The following is a 19,398-nucleotide window of genomic DNA, read 5'->3' on the forward strand; positions in this document are numbered from 1 at the left end:
AGCTAGATATAAGTGGTTAGATATGAAGATATTAAGTGGGGGTTTTTTTCTTAGATTATTTGAATTTTTCAACTTGTTTCATTTTTGTTTATTGTGTATAAAAAAAATAATCTTAGCTTAATGCTCCTTTCCTGAATTAAACTTTTTGCTTCTGGAGGTGGGTCTCTGTAAACCAATAGAGAGCTAGGAGTTATCCCTATGAGGTACTGCTTCCTCTTTGAAGCTTAGGGGCCTATTTACTAATGTGCGAGCGGACATGATCCAATATTGTGGATCATGTCTGCGGCACATCGATAAATGCCGACAGCATACACTCTCGGCATTTATCATTGCACCAGCAGTTCTTGTGAACTGCTGGTACAATACCGCCCCCTGCAAATTCGCAGCCAATCGACCGCTAGCAAGGGGTGTCAATCAACCCGATCGGATTGGATCGGGTTGATTTCCAGCGATGTCTGTCTGCCGCCTCAGAGCAGGTGGACAGGTTATGGAGCAGCAATCTTTAGCCCGCTGCTTCATAACTTGTGTTTCTGGCGAGCCTGAAACACGGGACATCAGGCTCCATTCAGAGCTTGATAATTCGGCCCCTTAGAATCCAACCATTTGCTCTCAGTGTTGAAGGCTTTAGCCCATCACTTTTTGTATAAGAATGAAAACTGAGTGTTCTTTGAGATTGCTAAAGATTTAGGACAAACACCAAAGTCATATGCTGTTGTAGGTATAGTATAATCATCTTTTATGTGTAGATAATTCAGAGATAGTTAGCTTTGGTGAGGAATCGCCAGTTCACAAGAATTACCAGTAGTAGATCTATAACATTTAGCAAGGGGACCGCTGACCTCTTCTCAAAGTCTGGCCTTCCATCTTGGTTGTGCACAATGGCTAAGCACACACAGGCCTAGCTTTTCATGCACTGGGTGTAAACAAAAATATTTATTGTATTTGATATATATAAATAGAATAATTTTTAAACCTGTCCTCAGACCTCTCTAACAGGCCAAATTCTGAGGATATATGAACTAGAGCACAATTAAATAATCAGTTGATTAGTAAACATGGTTATTTTACCTGCTCTCACCCAAGGTAACCCTGAAAATCTGGCCTATTATGGAGGCTTCAAAACGGGTTTGAAAACCAGTGATTTAATTTGACTCTTTTTATTAAAACATTACAAATATTCTGTTTACACCCAGTGCACGACAAGCTAGGCCTGTGTGTGCTTAGCCATTGTGCACAACCGGAGTTGCAATGCCAGAGTCTGAGAAGAGGTCAGGGTTCCCCTTACCAAATTGTGTTACAGATCTACTACTGATTCCTGTAAACTGGTGATTCCTCACTAACACTAACTATCTGTGAATTATCTTCTCATAAAATCCTCAGATTATATTATACATACAACAACACATGACTTTAGTGTTTATATTTCATCTCTAGCAATCTAAAAGAACACTCAGTTTTCATCCTTATACATAAAGTGATGGGGGAGGAATTAGTGGGCTGAAGCCTTCAACACTGAGAGCACATAGTTGGATTGTAGGTGTCAAAGAGGAGATAGAGAGAGGGAGCCAGATAACTAGGAATTCATTGCTTACTACCTCACTAGTGTCAAAGCCCATGTACACGGTCCAAAATGTGTCCAACTCCCTCCCTCCTCCCTCATTTACCCACCTCTGCCTCCAGGAACCTTTCCCTGCCCGCTGATCCCCCCCATCCACTCGGATTCCCTCTCCCTCATTTCCCCTCCTTCCTTCCCCCTTCCTGCTGCTCTGATTTTTTTTTTTTGCAGCACAGGGGTCCTACCCGCTCTTGCCCCCCTCCAGCAATGGGCCACACTCCCGCCTCCCTCCTAACCCTCCCACGCCACCAACGATCAACACTACCGCTGCCTGCTTCGGTACCTCTGCAAGACTATTTCTGCACTGCCCCACTCGTGGGGCGTGCAGAAATAGCGCAATCTCGCTACTTTAACGAGATTGCGGCAGAGTGATGTCCAGGTCCTGTATCGGCGCTGGTCGTTAAGGGTTAAGGCCAGGTATGTTTGTCTCACGCAGTCTCGACTGCGCCGGACAAACATACTTTGCCTTTTATTATATAGGATAGGGACAACTCCTAACCCTCTATTGGTGTACAGAGACACGCCTCGAAAAGCATAAAAACAAAAAGTGTAATTCAGGAAAGGAGTAATACATTTAAAAAGATTTTTTTTATACACAATAAACAAAAAATGAGAAAGGAAAAAAAATGCAAATGCTCTAAGAAACACCCCACACACACACAAAACACTTAATATCTTCCCACTTATATTTAGCTATGTAGGTATGTCATGACATGGCAGCCATGTTGTTGTTTTCCCCTGTAATCTAATTAACATAACACTTTTAAACCAGGTATGGCAGGATGTTTACATCATACTATGTGGTTTTCTCAGATTTACAGTAAGCGTATAATGTTAGCTTTTAAGCCTTGGATTAGTTGACAATAATAACACGTGTCATATCAAAACATTGAGTAGAGCTCGAGGAATGAAGGGAATTTGTATTTATTCTATCTGTTCAAAGCAGAAAAGGGACCTGCTCTCCAACATAGCACAGGTATATCAGTATTCATTGCAGCATGTGGTGACTATCTGGTGCAAAACATATTTACTGTGAGAACTTATTTCTCTGTAAGTAGATAATAACACACCTGCTTCCAATCAGACTAAAGTCTACATTTAAAATCAGGGAGATTATAGGTTAGGCTTGTCATTTTTTTTAATGCTGGTCCAATGAACACTTTATAAATTCTGTTAATTAAAACTATAATCTATACTTCTGTATAAACAAACTGTGAATGAATAATGCTTTAGCAAGATGTATAGTATTCCTAATGCCTACATACAGACTAATTTAAATTTAAAAATTCCAAGATATTTCAAGTACCTACTCATGAGTCATAATCTATTGTCTGTGTGTTTTCTTTAGCCAGGCAGTTGATGGTTGAATTTGAGCACTGCTTGACTAGTATATGCATATTATGGTGCTGTCTCCCAGTGAATAAGTCTCTCTCTGACAGAGCACTGTTTAAGGAAAAATACATGTGTAGCATATAACAGCAATTAGGCACTGCATTCCAAAAGAAATGTTTTGAAATAAACTGTAATTTTGTTGAGTGATGCACCTTTTAAAAAAACTTGGCAGAAAGCATGTTACTTGCTAGCATTGCAGCAACCAGTTACAGACAGATGTAAATGAGCTTGTGCTTAGAGCTAACCAATCACTACCTACAATGTTACAGGCTGAAGTGAATTTTACTTTACTTAAAGGGACAGTCTACACTAAAATGTGTATTGTTTAAAAAGATAGATAACGCCTTTAAAAGCCATTCCCGCTTTCCACAACCAACATTGCTAGATTAATATACTTAATAACATTTAAACCTCTACATTTCTGCCTGTTTCAAAGGCTCTATAGACAGCCTTTTAATCACATGCTTTTGTATTTGCTCAGGAGACTGCTAGTTCATGTGGGCTATATAGATAACAACAACACAGTACTAAATGCAAGTAAATAGATAATAAATAAATAGTCGTGATCAGGTGACTGTTCAGAAGATGGAAACACTTCAGTCTCTGTAGAGAAAGTTGAACAATCCCAGATCTTCCATAACTATTTAACAGTTAAAGTAGTTATAGGACATTGAAATTGATATGCTATTTTATTTTCCTAAATTGAACACTTTATAAGGAGATTTAATGTTCTGTTGAATGCCTCTTTAATCTGCCCAAAACGCGTTGGTCAAGGAGCTCATTGTGGCATTTTGTCACCTAGTCTGTGAATTAAGAAAGATTTTATTTCATTAAGAATAATTTAGATGATCCATACTACAGTGTGGTATTTCCAGGGGCTGTCTATCAACCAGGTTAGATTAGTTTAGGATGATTTTAAAACACCAGCTCAGAGCTGACTGAGAGGTTAAAGGGACAGTCTAGTCAAAATTAAACTTTCATGATTTGGATAGGGAATGCAATGTTAAACAACTTTTCAATTTAATTGTATCATCACATTTGCTTTTTTTTTCTCTTGGTATTTTTTGTTTAAGACTAAACATAGGTAGGCTCATTTGCTAATTTCTAAGCCCTTGAAGGCCGCCTTTTATCTCAGTGCATTTGACAGTTTTAACAGCTAGAGGGCTTTAGTTCATGTGTGCCATATAGATACCATTATGCTCACCCTGTGGAGTTACTTATGAGAGGGCACTGATTGGCTAAAAAGCAAGTTTGTCAATAGAACTGAAATAAGGGGGCAGTCTGCAGAGGCTTAAATATGAGGTAATCACAGAGGTAAAAATTGTATTAATATAACAGTGTTGATTATGCAAAACTGGGGAATGGGTAATAATAAAGGGGTTGTCTATCTTTTGAAACAATAAAAATTATAGAGTAGACTGTTTTTTTTAAGAAACAGAGGTCTAAAAACTGCTGGCTCCCTAACTAGGGGGGGGGGGCTTCTTAGATTAACTGGGCCCTGTGGTTTCTAGTTACGCCTCTGAGATTATACTTACAGTATGTAAATTCAGTTTCACTGTAAAATGACTTGATAGCTAAGATGGAGGACAATGTTTGAATATTAGAAACCCACAGCGAACCCCATTAAAATACAGGTTATTCCCATGGAACGCCCAGTAAACTCTCATGGAATGCCTATATATTTGTAATTTCTGCGATCAACTTTGTTAATAAAGACAAAAAACACTTCCTATTAAAACTATAGGAGCTGGGTATTGTATAGTATAATGTTAGAATATGTAAAGTATGTAAACTGTAAACCTGATTGTATTAATCTTCTATTGTATCCTAAGGTTTGTATTTGTACTTATTTTACTATTGTGATTGCTCGTTCTCAATATTCATATTTACATTATATTGAGAATGTGCATTCGCAATTTCAATATTCATATGTCACAATATTGTGATCCCGTTTTTGCGTCTCTATATTTCACAATATTGTGATCGTGTTTTCACATTTCTATATTTCACAAGATTGCAATTGCATTTTCACTTTTGTAATATTCAGATTTCATAATATTGTGATCGTGATTGTGCGATCGTGTTTTACTGTGTTCTTTAATAAATATAATAATTATTTGAACCCATACTTTCACTTAACCCTATCCACACTAACGCTTCCATGGGCAATACTAGATTTGGTCTCTCTATTTACTCCAATTTTTTGTGCATGTTCTATGTTAATATATACCGTATCTATATCTATGGATATAGATATATATTAGTTAAAATGGGGAGAGAGTAAGCGCTAAAAAGCTTAAAAGGCTAGTAAAAAGTACATTTTAATACATATAAAAATGTACAAATGGCAATCAGACGCATGGATCCATGTCTGACTTAACAAAAAAATATATAATAAACAAATCTAAAAGTATCTAAAAATATCCAATGGAGTAAAGCATGTGACGCTGACTTAGTGAGCCAGTGATGAGGAGTTAGAAGGACATGTACATTCAATAATATAAACAACCTAAGTGAGTGATTGAGTGCACACAATAGCTGTCAACAAAGAAAAAATAGCATTCACAAAAAATAGTGTTCACAAAAATTGGCGCACATAAAAAATGTTCAAATGTTCAACCGGTAATGTGTAAGTGAATCCAGTAGTGTTTCCTCCAAAGTGACGTGTAGAAATATAACGTGAAGTCAATAATAGTAGAATGTAAACGTTGAGTGGGTCAAATTATTGTGGTTCAGCTTCTAAATTAAAAAATTGTAAATCCGTGAGGTGTATAAAAAAAATCCATGTGGAAAACTTGAATTCAAATGATAAACAAAGGTCAAAAATCAAAAGACAAAAATAAAAAGACAAAAATATCAAAAGACAAAAATAGAAAATCAGTGATAATATTAAAAAGCACTAAAGATCTAGTGAAAACAAATCCTTAACTCAGATGTTAAAAATCCTTGGTAAGATTATCAATAAAATACCTAAAAGGGAACAAAAGAGAAACAAATAGTGCAACACTGTATATGATATATAATATAGGTAATTAAAACTAAGCTCACCAGTATGCCAACGCGTTTTGGCCTAGACTAGGCCTTTCTCAAGACTATACTGTATCAGAAAATCTGGGAGCTTTAAGTAGGGTCAGTGTTGAAATGATTGGTGCTGTTTTGGCGCCATTTTTAGAGGCACCTATTTATTTGTTTTTTATTTTCATTATTAGGTAATAGTAGCGTTTTGTCAATGTTGTTATTATTATATTCTGTGTTAACTCCGTTAGATTTCTGGGCGGGTTTCCCCTTTCTTTGGGCTCAAATTGCTTATTTATTTACATGGACTGGTTCTCATTTATGAATTGCCCCTTGGAAAGAGGGTATGACAATCGTTGGATGATAAAATCTGAGAAGTCAGTAAGATAAAGAGAGAACCTCCTGAGTTATAAAAACAAACCAAGAAAAACCTGGGATGATGAAACAATCGACATACCTATGATATCCGAGTACTGTGAGAACAGATCCATCCTGGAAAAGATTATTAAGAAACATTGGGCGATACTCAAAGATGATGACGTGATTGGGGAAAGGCTGAATCCACATCCGAGATTCATTTATAGGAGAACTAGGAACCTGAAAACTATGATAGCTCCTAGTATACCTAGGAAAGGAAATACTAATGACACGACCAATCACCAAGGAAAAAGCATTAAAGGCTTCTACCCATGTCCAAGCTGTAAAGCTTGTAAGAACGGACGAAAAACGGATACTTTCTCATCACATCAGAGAAACGAGAAACATAGGATCAAAGAGTTGATCAGATGTAGCGACAAAAATGTGATCTATCTAGTTTCCTGCTCCTGCGGATTACAATATATAGGGCAGACATCAAGGGCCCTCAAAGATAGGATCAGGGAACACATCCTATGCATAGAGAAAGGCAGAATAGATACCCCACTCTACAAGCATTTTGCAACTACCCACAAGGGGAATCTGAAAGATTTTAGTTATTTTGGGATACAGAAGGTCAAAAAAGACTGGAGAGGAGGAAACCATGAGCAAAAACTACTATTCAATGAGTCAAGATGGATATTTATGATGGACTGTCTATACCCTAGAGGTTTAAATCAGAAAGAAATGCTACTATTACCTAATAATGAAAATAAAAAACAAATAAATAGGAAAATCTAGATTTATACTAGAATTTGTGGCAATAATAGGAACCAATTGACTTTTAAGATGGGAAAACATAAACATAACATAGGAAATATCCCAGAGATGCAATGGGTGAAACAGGAAACATAACATAGGAAATATCCCAGAGATGCAATGGGTGAAACAGGAAAGGGAGGTGCCTCTAAAAATGGCGCCAAAACAGCACCAATCATTTCAACACTGACCCTACTTAAAGCTCCCAGATTTTCTGATACAGTATAGTCTTGAGAAAGGCCTAGACGCGTTGGCATACTGGTGAGCTTGGTTTTAATTACCTATATTATATATCATATACAGTGTTGCACTATTTGTTTCTCTTTTGTTCCCTTTTAGGTATTTTATCGATATATTTGTTTGTTATGGATCTTACCAAGGATTTTTAACATCTGAATTAAGGATTTGTTTTCACTAGATCTTTAGTGCTTTTTAATATTATCACTGATTTTCTATTTTTGTCTTTTTATTTTTGTCTTTTGATTTTTGACCTTTGTTTATCATTTGAATTCAAGTTTTCCACGTGGATTTTTTCACAAGTTATTTTTATTTTTATACACCTCACGGATTTACAATTTTTTAATTTAGAAGCTGAACCACAATAATTTGACCCACTCAACGTTTACATTCTACTATTATTGACTTCACGTTATATTTCTACACGTCACTTTGGAGGAAACACTACTGGATTCACTTACATATAACCGGTTGAACATTTGAACATTTTTTATGTACGCCAATTTTTGTGAACACTATTTTTTGTGAATGCTATTTTTTCTTTGTTGACAGCTATTGTGTGCACTCAATCACTCACTTAGGTTGTTTATATTATTGAATGTACATGTCCTTTTAACTCCTCATCACTGGCTCACTAAGTCAGCGTCACATGCTTTACTCCATTGGATATTTTTAGATACTTTTAGATTTGTTTATTATATATTTTTTTGTTAAGTCAGACATGGATCCATGCGTCTGATTGCCATTTGTAAATTTTTATATGTATTAAAATGTACTTTTTACTAGCCTTTTAAGCTTTTTAGCGCTTACTCTCTCCCAATTTTAACTTTTATATTGTTAGCCTACTAGGAGGCTATATAGTTAGTAAGCTTAAGGCCCTGGGTGTAGCGCTCGGTCCACTTCTCCTGTTCTTATAGATATATATTAGTATTATTATAGAACAGTGCAATACAATATTATACATAATACATGATCGCGCAATTGCAATATTATGAATATAAATATTACAAACACGAAAAAGCACAATTTTAATTTAAAATGGAGCATTTGATTCTCTTGCTTAAAGGGATATTAAATCCAATTTTTTTCTTTCATGATTCAGATTGAGCATGCAATTTTAAGCAACTTTCTAATTTACTCCTATTATCAATTAGCCACAAACAGCAAGCGCTAACCAGGTGCTGAACCAAAAATGGCCAGTCTCCTAAGTTTACATTCCTGCTTTTTCAAATAAAGATACCAAGAGAACGAAGAAAAATTAATAGAAGTAAATGAGAAAGTTGCATAAAGTTGCCTGCTCTATCTGAATCATGGGGTAGATGGGGACCCTCTCTCAATCTGCAGTGGTAATTGAATGTGAATTAAACTACGCACTAAGCCGGTAGTTACTCTGCAATGGAGGATCCAGAAGGGCAATAATGTAATAAGAGGGACTATGTGACTGAGGGCTATTTAATGACAACAATAGCAACAAGTTTAAAGGGACATTAAACCCCAACAAATTATTTCATGATTCAGACATACATTTTTAAACACCTTTACAATTTACTTCTATTATCAAATTTTCTTCATTTTCTTGTTAAATTTTGTTGAAAAAGCAGGGATGCAAGCTCAGGAGTGTACATGTGTCTTCAGCCCTATATGGCAGCAGTTTTGTAACAATAATGTACATTAACAAGAGCACTAGAAGGCAGCACTATTTCCTGTCATGAAGAGCTACAGGCATGTGCACGCTACCTACCTAGGTATCGCTTCAACAAAGAATAACATGAGAATGAAGCAAATTTGATAATAGAAGTAAATTGGAGACTTTTTTAAAATTGTATTCTTTATCTGAATAATGAAAACATAATTTATACTTACCTGATAAATTATTTTCTTTCCTGGCATGGAGAGTCCACGAATCCATTCAATTACTAGTGGGAATTCAACTCCTGGCCACCAGGTGGAGGCAAAGAACACCCCAGCAAAGCTTCAAGTATCCTCCTACTACCTACAATCCTCAGTTATTTAGCCGAGGAATTATGGAAAGAGAAGAAAACACAAAGGGTATAGAGGTGCCTGAGGTTTAGAAAAATTACAAATAGCCATCTAAAAAATAAGGGCGGGTTGTGCCAGTAAAGAAAATAATTTATCAGGTAAGTATAAATTGCATGGAGAGCCCACAAATCCATTCAATTACTAGTGGGAACCAATACCAAAGCTAGAGTCCACAGAATGGAAGGAAGGGATACACAAGACAGGTGAACCTAAACAGAAGGCACCACCGCTTGAGAGAGTAGAAGAAGTGGCCTTCTGACCCCACTGTCTACCTGAAAAGACAACAAAAAGAGCAGAAGATTGACGAAAATGTTTCGTAGCCTAAAAAGGTTAAAGCACGCACAACATCCAGATTGTGCAATAACCGCTCCTTCTTAGAGGAAGAATTAGGACAAAAGGAAGAAAAAACTATTTCTTGGTTAATATTGCGTTCCGAAACTACCTTAGGTAGAAATCCTAATTTAGTATGGAGAACCCCCTTATCCGCATGAAGAATACAATAAGGAGAATCACACTGTAGAGCCGAAAGTTCCGAAACTCTATGGGCAGATGAAATTGCCAGCAGAAACAAAACCAGGAAAATAACTTGATATCAACATGATGCATAGGCTCCAAACTTTAAGAACCAGATTAAGACTCCAAGGAGGAGCAATAGACCTAAACACAGGCCTGATTCTAACCAAATCTTGGACAAAAGATTGAACATCTGGCAAAATTGCCATACGCTTCTGCAGAAGAATCGACAGAGCCGAAATCTGATAAACCCATCTCCAGGCCCTCCTGAAGAAAGGACAGAATATGGGGAATTCTCATCTGACTCCAAGAAAAACCCCTAGATCCACAGCAATGAAGGTATTTACGCCATACCTTATAATAAATCTTGCGAGTAACAGGCTTACAAACCTGAATCATAGTCTCAATAACCTTCTCAGAAAAACCTTGTCTGGACAAGACTAAGCGTTCAATCTCCAAGCAGTCAGATTCAGAGAGACTAAGTTTGGATAGAGGAAGGGACCCTGAAGTAGAAGATCCTTGCTCAGAGGAAATTTCCACGGGGGAAATGACGACATCCTCACTAGGTCCGCAAACCAAGTTCTGCGAGGCCACGCTGGAGCTATTTAGAATTACCGAAGCCTGCTCCTGTTTGATACAAGCTATCGCCCGAGTAAGGAGGACAACCGGAGGAAACTGATAAATTAGACCGAAATCCCATGGCACTGCCAGGGCTTCTACCAGAGCTGCTTAAGGATCTCTTCATCTTGCTCCGTATCTTGGAAGCTTGGCATTTAGACGAGATGCCATCAGATCCAGCTCCAGAACTCCCCACTTGAGGGTTAACATCGACAAAAACTTCTGTACAGAGAGCCCATTCCCCTGGATGAAACGACTGCCTGTTCAGATAATCCGCTTCCCAGTTGTCCACCCCTAGGATATGAATGGCAGAGAGATGACAATTGTGAGACTCTACCCACTGAAGAATGCGAGTCACCTTCTTCATAGCTAACAAGCTCCGAGTTTCTCCTTGTTGGTTGATATATGCCACCGAAGTGATGTTGTCCGATTGAAATCTGATAAACTGGACTACACTCAGTTGAGAATTGCTCTCAATTCTAGGATAATTATAGGAAGGGAAGACTCCTCCTGAGTCCAAAGTCCCTGAGCTCTTAGGACCCCCAAACTGCTCCCAAGCCTAACAGGCTGACAGCCGTGGTCACAATCTCCCAAGAAGGTCTCAGGAAACAAGTGCCCTGAGACACATGGTACTGGGAGATCCTCCAAGACAGAGGCATCCTTGTCTGACAGTCTAAAACTATCCTCTGATAGAGATCAAAGAGGTCTCTGTTCCATTGATTGAGCATACATAACTGTAGAGGCCTCAGATGGAAGCAAGCAAAAGGAATAATGTCCATGGATGCCACCATGAGACCAATTACTTCCATGCATACAGCCACCGATGGAAGAACTGAGGACTGAAGAGAATGACAGGCCTCTAGAAGCTTGAATATTCTGACCTCCGTCAAAAAATCTTCATAGATACTGAGTCAATGATTGTCCCCAGAAAACATACCCTGGTACTTGGCACCAAGAAAATTTTTCCCTAGATTCACCTTCCACCCGTGAGAGCGGAGAATAGCTAACAGAGAATCTGTATGGGATCTTGCTAACTGAAAAGATGGCGCCTGGACCAAGATATCATTCAGGTAAAGAGCCACCGCAATCCCTAGAGATCTGGCCACAGCCAAAGAGCCCCTAGAACCTTCATAAAGATTCGAGGAGCAGAGGCAAGGCCAAAAGGCAGGGCTACAAATTGGAAATGTTGATCCAAAAAAGCGAACCTCAGGAACTTGAAATGTTCCCTGTGGATAGGCACATGAAGATACGCATTCTTTAGGTCTATAGTGGTCATAAACTGACCCTCCTGAACTAGAGGGAGAATAGAATAAATAGTCTCCATTTAGAAGGATGGGACCTTGAGAAACTTGTTGAGAGACTTTAAGTCTAGAATGGGTCGAAAAGTTCCCTCCTTCTTGGGAACTACAAAAAGATTTGAATAAAATCCCTGACCCTGTTCTGCTAGGGGAACTGGGATAATAACTCCCAGAGAGGACAAATCCCTTACGCAGTTTAAGAAAGCCTCTCTCTTTACCTGGTTTGCAGATAATCTTGATAATAGGAATCTGTCCCTGGGGGGAAAAGACATGAATCCTATCCTGTATCCCTGGGAGACTACATCCACTGCCCAAGGATCTGGAACGTCGCGAATCCAAGCCTGCTGAAAAAAGGAAAGCCTGCCCCATACCTGATCCAGAACTGGATCGGGCAGCCCCTTCATGCTTACTTAGCCTCAGCAGAAGGCTTTCTGGATTGCTTACCCTTTTACCAGGGCTGGCTAGCTCTCCAAGAAGTCTTGGCTTGCTCAGATTTAGAAGACGAGGAAGATCTCTGTCCCTTGAAGTTACGAAAAGAACGAAAATTACAAGTCTGACGACCCTTGGGTCTATTCTTCTTAACCTGTGGTAAAAAAAACTCCCTTTCCATGAAAATGATCTCTGCCAGACCAGGACCAAATAAAGTCTTACCCTTAAAAGACATAAGCTTGGATTTAGAAGTCACATCCGCAGACCAAGACTTTAACCAAAGGGCTCTGCGGGCTAGTATCGCAGAACTAGAAATCTTGGCTCCCAGCCTAACAACTTGCATACTGGCATCACAGATAGAAGTATTAGCCAGCTTTAGAGCCTTGATCCTATCTTGGATCTCCTCTATAGTTAGTCTCCTCTGAAATTAGATCAGACAAAGAGTCACACCAATAAGAGGCTGCACCAGCATCTGACGCAATACTAGCAACTGGTTGCCACTGCAAACCCTGGTGAAGAAACATCTTTCTTAAATAACCCTCCAGTTTCTTATCCATAGGGTTTCTAAAGGAGGAACTATCCTCAAGAGGAATAATAGTTCTCTTGACTAAGGTAGATATAGTGCTCTCTACTCTAGGAACAGTGCGCCACAGATCTCGCACTGAATCAGCCACAGGAAACATATTTTTAAACACAGGAAACAGGCTAAAAGGAACACCCGGCTTCTCCTATTCCTGAGATATGTCAGACATGCGATCTGGAACAGGAAAAACCTCCACAGATTTAGCTTTGACATCAAAAACTCTATTCAGTTTATTAGTCTTTTTAGGAGCCTCTGCAACAGTTTCAGAGTCATCCAAAGTAGTTAAAATCTCCTTCAAAAGTAAACAGAGATTCTCCAGTTTAAATCTAAAATTAACCTCCTCAGAATCTTTTGTACTAGGAACTGCAGATTCTAAATAAGAGATCTCGCCCTCAGAAGCTGCAGAGGAATGATCCTCGCTAGATAACTGAGAAAGATAACTGAGAAAGTCTTGGCGGAATCAGAACCCATAGAAGTGTTATTAGATTTCCGCTTCCTTTTACCAGAACTAGGTAAAGAACTTAGGGCTGCAGAAACTGCAGAAGTCAACTGCGCAGCAAAATATTTATGCAAATAAATACTCCCAGAGACTGACTGAGAGTAACTGCAGGGCGCTGCATGTGAATCTGTCAAAGACTGGGACATGTTAGAGGAAGGCTGAGACAACCCCTGAACAGCATTATCCTGAGAAAAAGAAGGCTCGGATAAGGAATCCTTATCTTTTAATAATAAAACCTTATTAAGGAAAGGGGAATAAAATTGCACAGGAGGTATAACCTGGTCATCTGCACAATAAAGACATTTATCAAATGACAGAGAAAGCTTGGGATCAGCTTCCATAGTATATAAAATAGCCCTTTATTCCCCTTATACTCTAATTTCAATATAATAAAATAGAATAAAATTCTAAGCATAGATAAATAATTATTAAAACCGGCACCTCTACACCCCAGCCATGATGGAGAGACTCACCCAACCGGTAACCAGGAATCCAATCCATTCCAGCAGATAAATCCTGTTCAAACTGTAGATCCTAGAAAGCTACAAACATCAGAGAGAAGCAACAGGCAGGAAAAACGATCTAATGCCAGAAAATCCGGACTTTCTCCTTGAAAATCCAGCTTCCAAAACAGCCAGCTAGAAACAAACTGTTCAGCACTCAGGAAATAACTGAGCGGTCACATGATGGCAAATTCAAAAGTAAGTTGCAGTCCAACAATGTTCTTAAAAAGATTTTATCCAAACTAAATAAAAGGTAAACTTGTGTAAACAAATCCCCATAGCCAAAATCAAAAAAGCCTTCACATGACAGAACAGTGCCCTGAACTGCTGCCCGATAAATCCCCAACATTTAAAAGGGATATTCAGTCCCATAAGGATTCACCTTGTTGTCTAAGTATCTTTTTTTTTTATTTATTTAAACAAGGAACTCCTAAGTGCTGCATCCTTAAGCAGTTACCTGTGGATCCGCTGTAGGGCAGGTACAGCAAACAGGTGTGACAGAATCCTCATTGACATAGACATGTACATAAAGAAAAAACAGAGTAACCATCCCTGGTTTTCTATGAAGGGGTAGTAAAAATGTTGGAAGGTAAGCAAAGACCACCTTGCTGTCTTCCAACTGCTAAAAGCCACCATTACTCTTACTAAAGAGAATTACATGGACACAGCATAACCCCAATCCTTGCTTGCAGGGAAAAGTACCCATTAAAGGATTAACAACTTGATTTCTAGATTCAAATCAACCTTATACCTAGTCTCCATCTCATCCACCTTTCACAGGAAGGCTAGGGGGGTAATAATACTATTTGGGAACCAAGTAGCATACAACCACATATACTGAATGTGACCCAGCTGGCCGCTATGTGATATGTGTGTGCCGCTTAAATTGTGCAGTATATACCCTAGATGCTGTTTTATCTCCCTAATATAAACCAGGTCAGTTTCCTCAGGAAATTACTCCATACTGTAGATAAGGTAAAACAAGGTTACATTCTTATGACAGGAGACTTTAATATGTTGTGGGACCCTAAGAGATACAGGAGGGGTACTAAAGCACAAGCGGGAGATAGAAATAGAGATGTTTTGTCCCAAAGGTTTAGAAAGTTAATGACCTAATTAGATTTTTATGATATTTGGAGGGCCTTGCATCCTGATGCTTGCAATCATACTTTCTACTCCACCCCACATTCTTCCTTCTCCAGACTGAACTAAGTCTTTTGTGACCCATGGTCGCTACGGATAGTGCATAGCTCTACTATTGTACCATGCATGTGGTCGGATCATGATTCTGTCATGGTCAGTCTAGATCAAACAGCTACATATGAGGGGCCTAGGAGATGGAGCATGGAATATATACCTAGCGCCTATGTAATCCTATATGCTCCGGCTGTCTTGACCTCTAGCTGTCAATAAGGAACTCTAAGAATATATGGATGTAGCCTGAGCGCCTCAACTAGAAGTGGGCTAGGATGTGAATAGGTTGTACATGTGTATTTATTAATGACAATAAATGTTGACAGTTAAAACAATTAAAACAATAATTAAAACAAAAGTTTAAAACAATAAATAATATGCAATATGCAAAGGTACCTATGTGGAATATTCAAATAGTACATTAACATGGATCCACGTTTAACAACATACAAAAAGACTGGTAAGATGTGACAGTAAACAATCTTGATAATAATATGCAAATAAAAGCTATATATACAGTATATATATATATGGAAAAGGTACCACTAAAGAAAGTACCACTATAGCAGTACTACATCACCTTGGTACACAAATGGGGCACTATGCACCCACCGGGGTCTTGGCCGTGGTGTAGTGAGAAGTCACAAATTGTTCCTATCAGTTGAGTGTAATTTGTAATCCCAGGTTCAGTGAAAATATGATGTAAAATTTCCAAGCGTATATTTAGGTAAAGTCCAATATAGTTATGTTGTAGATGATCCCTCATTAGTGATGGTGTAGGAGAAAAAAAGGGGATGTGACTGAAAGCTCAAAAAATAGTGCAAAATAGTGAGAAAAAAAGGATAATCCTTCAACAAAGGATACAAATACAAAAATGTAAAAATTTGAAAAAAATTGATTTTTTTAGCAGAAATTGCCAAAAGATGCCATTGATGAAAGAAGATGAAAAAATGTGTTGAAGTTAGGATAAATACATTCGTAGGTGCAATATAAGTCTAAGTGATGAAAGTTAGTAAATGAAAAATTATTCTCAAGGTTCAGTTGGGTGTTGCGAGATTAGTGCAGCTGGGTGCTGCAGGGTTAGTGCTGAGACCACAGGTGGAAATCCAGAGATTTTAGTGGATGTTCTGTTCCTAGCTGGATTTATCTGTGAAAGATCTGCTCCTAGCTGAATTTATCTGTGAAATATAATCAATATAGTGTAGTATGCTCAAAGTAGATATATATATAGAAATAAGGCTTACCAGATGCTTGGTCAACGCGTTTCGGCCTCTCACAGGCCTTTTTCAAGACTGGACTGGATATAGTGTATATAATTTTATTCGCATATTATTATCAAGATTGTCTACTGTCACATCTTATCAGACTTTTTGTATGTTGTTAAACATAGATCCATGTTAATTTACTATTTGAATATTTGAATATTCCACATAGGTACCTTTGCATATTGCATATTATTTATTGTTTTAAATTTTGTTTTAATTATTGTTTTAATTGTTTTAACTGTCAACATTTATTGTCATTAATAAATACCTGTGTACTACCTATTCACATCCTAGCCAACTTCTAGTTGAGGCGCTCAGGTTACATCCATATATTCTAGGAGATGGAGTATGCCAGAACACTTGTTACAAGATGTTTTTATGCCAGAATGGTCCAAGGAAGTGGTAGATTTCTTGCATATAAACATAGATGGAGAAATTTCAATGTACACTGTTTGGTCAGCCTGAAGGCTTATATAAGAGGCATCTTCCTTAAAAGGGAATCCTAAGATAGGAAAAGAAGGGGTGAAACCCTAGCACAATTATATAGTAGATACGTATCATTTAGGGAGCGGGTTAGAGAGTGCACTTCCCCCTCAGGTATAGATGAGTTGCAGTCAGTGAAAAAACAAATTCAGCACCTAGAGATTGAAAAAGTACAGAAAAACCTAGAATATCTTAAGATGAAATTCTATCACAAGGGCAACCAGGCTGACCACCTCTTAGCAAATAGATTAGGTCAGAGGACATTAATGAGCATTGACATTAATGGAGAGGCTTTTGCAGATTATTATAGTAGACTTTATCAGATATCCTCCTCTGAGAAAAGACAGGCACTTCCCAGAGAGGAAATAGTGAGTTCTTTCAGGGATTTAAATTTGCCTAAGGTCTCGACTGAGGTGGAGGATTTGCTGTCTGCTCAAATTACTATTGAAGAGGTGATCCAGTCGATTAAGGAATTAAAGCTACACAAGTCTCCAGGGCCAGATGGCTTTGCCTCCATATTTTATAAGAAACTTTCGGCGGAGATTAGTCCCACTTTAGCAAAAGTTTTAAAAGAATATTTAGAAGCTGAGATTGTAACTATCCCCAAGCCGGGTAATGACCCGAGTCTATGTGAGAGTTATAGACCAATATCTCTGATCAACGTTGATGTAAAAATATATTCTAAGATATTGGCTAATAGGGTTCTTCCTTCCTTGGTGCACCTAGATCAGGTGGGCTTCATTAGATGCAAACAGGGCTCAGATAGTACACATAGATTACTAGATATTTTTGCTGAGTCATCATCCTTGGGGCTCCCACTAGTCGCCTTGTCTCTAGACGTGGAAAAAGCATTTGACAGGGTGCGGTGGAAGTACATGGAGGAAGTATTGAGATCTTTTGGGTTACCAACATATCTTATTACGGCCATCATAGCTCTATTCGCCATTCTTAAACGTTTTGGGAGCTTATCGCATTATAAACTCAATTATACAAAAACAGAGGCTTTGGCCTTCAATCTATCACCGGCACAGCTCTCTAAACTAAGAGAGTCTTACCCGTTTAAATGGTCCAACAGCCAATTGAATGAAAAGAATTTGGAGCACTTACTGCTAAATGGTCAAGATTCAGAGTCTCATGAATGGGGAGAATACAGTCCGTAAAGATGATGTTGCTGCCCAAGATAACTCACCTCTTTGGGTGTCTCCCGCTGACGATACCAGGCTACATTCTAAACCATTTCCAATCTGTGATTAATAAGTTTATTTGGCATGGCAAACCTCCACGGGTTGCGATGCAGCAGCTACAGAAACCTATCTTGAATGGGGGACTTGCTGCCCCTAATATTCGCATATATTACAAAGCTGCAATGCTGTCTCACATAGCAGCTTGGGAGCTATCATCAGAATATACCAGATGGAGACAGATTGAACAAGCTTTACTCCCAGCGGGCTTGCTCCTTGAAGATCTTATTTGGATCCTGCACCATGCTGATGTACTAATTGGAGTAGACAACCCTGTTCTCAGGGCATGCCTTAAGAGCTGGAGGGAGCTTAGACACTTGACAAAAGTTGCTCCACATCCATCTCCCACCCATTCTGTTAAGGTGCTGTTACTCTGTCTCCTGGATTCTTACCCACAAGGGTGGACCTCATGGGGCATAAAAAAAATTCAAGATTTGTATGTAAGCAGGTAAATTTAGTGGTTTCAGCCCCAGGGCTTCTAAACGTGGCTATCCCCAGGAAACACCATTTTGAATACTTTAGACTAATATTTATGATCCTGGCCTGGAGGTTTCAGAAGGACCAACCTAGAGATATGACTCAATGGGAGAGGAGATGGCTAGCTGGCAAGCCTTTCCATAAAGCTTTAACATTACATTATCAGGTATTGTTGGATTCGGAGGGGTTTACTAAGATGTATCATGTTCTGGAGTGGGAACGGGAAATGGGGTAGGCTCATACTGAAATAGAATGGCAGAAAGCCGTACAAATTACGAAAACTGCAATCCATTGTGTTACTTTATATGAGTTATTCATTAAGTTGCTGCTGTGCTGGCATAGGGTCCCCGTCCAATTACATAAAATATTTCCCCAGAAGTCAGCCATGTGCTGTAGGGGATGTGGACAGAAAGGGTCCCACTATCATATTTGGTGGAGCTGTAGTAAACTGAAGACAGTGTGGGACCAAGTGGCTAGGGTATTGGTCCAATTGAGCCTAATCCACAGACTGACACTGCCTTTTTTCATTTAGGACTAGGGAAACTGACCCAACCAGACAGAATATTGTGTATTATTATTCTTCTGGCTACGAAACTGGCTATAGCGAGAAACTAACTAGGAGCCTGCCCGATTTCATTCCAGATGGTGAGAGAGATAATTGAGTATATTTGTAAAATGGAAGAATATTCCTTAAAATCTGAGGGCCGACTGGGACTTCATAGACTGGTATGGGTGACTTGGGAGACGTGGGAGAGAGGAGGAGGGGAGAAAAAAAAGAGGAAGAAAGTAGGACAAACACACTGATACCTAGTTAGGAATCTCT

The sequence above is a fragment of the Bombina bombina genome, chromosome 8, assembly GCF_027579735.1.
Source record: "Bombina bombina isolate aBomBom1 chromosome 8, aBomBom1.pri, whole genome shotgun sequence".
NCBI classification, from domain to species: domain Eukaryota; kingdom Metazoa; phylum Chordata; class Amphibia; order Anura; family Bombinatoridae; genus Bombina; species Bombina bombina.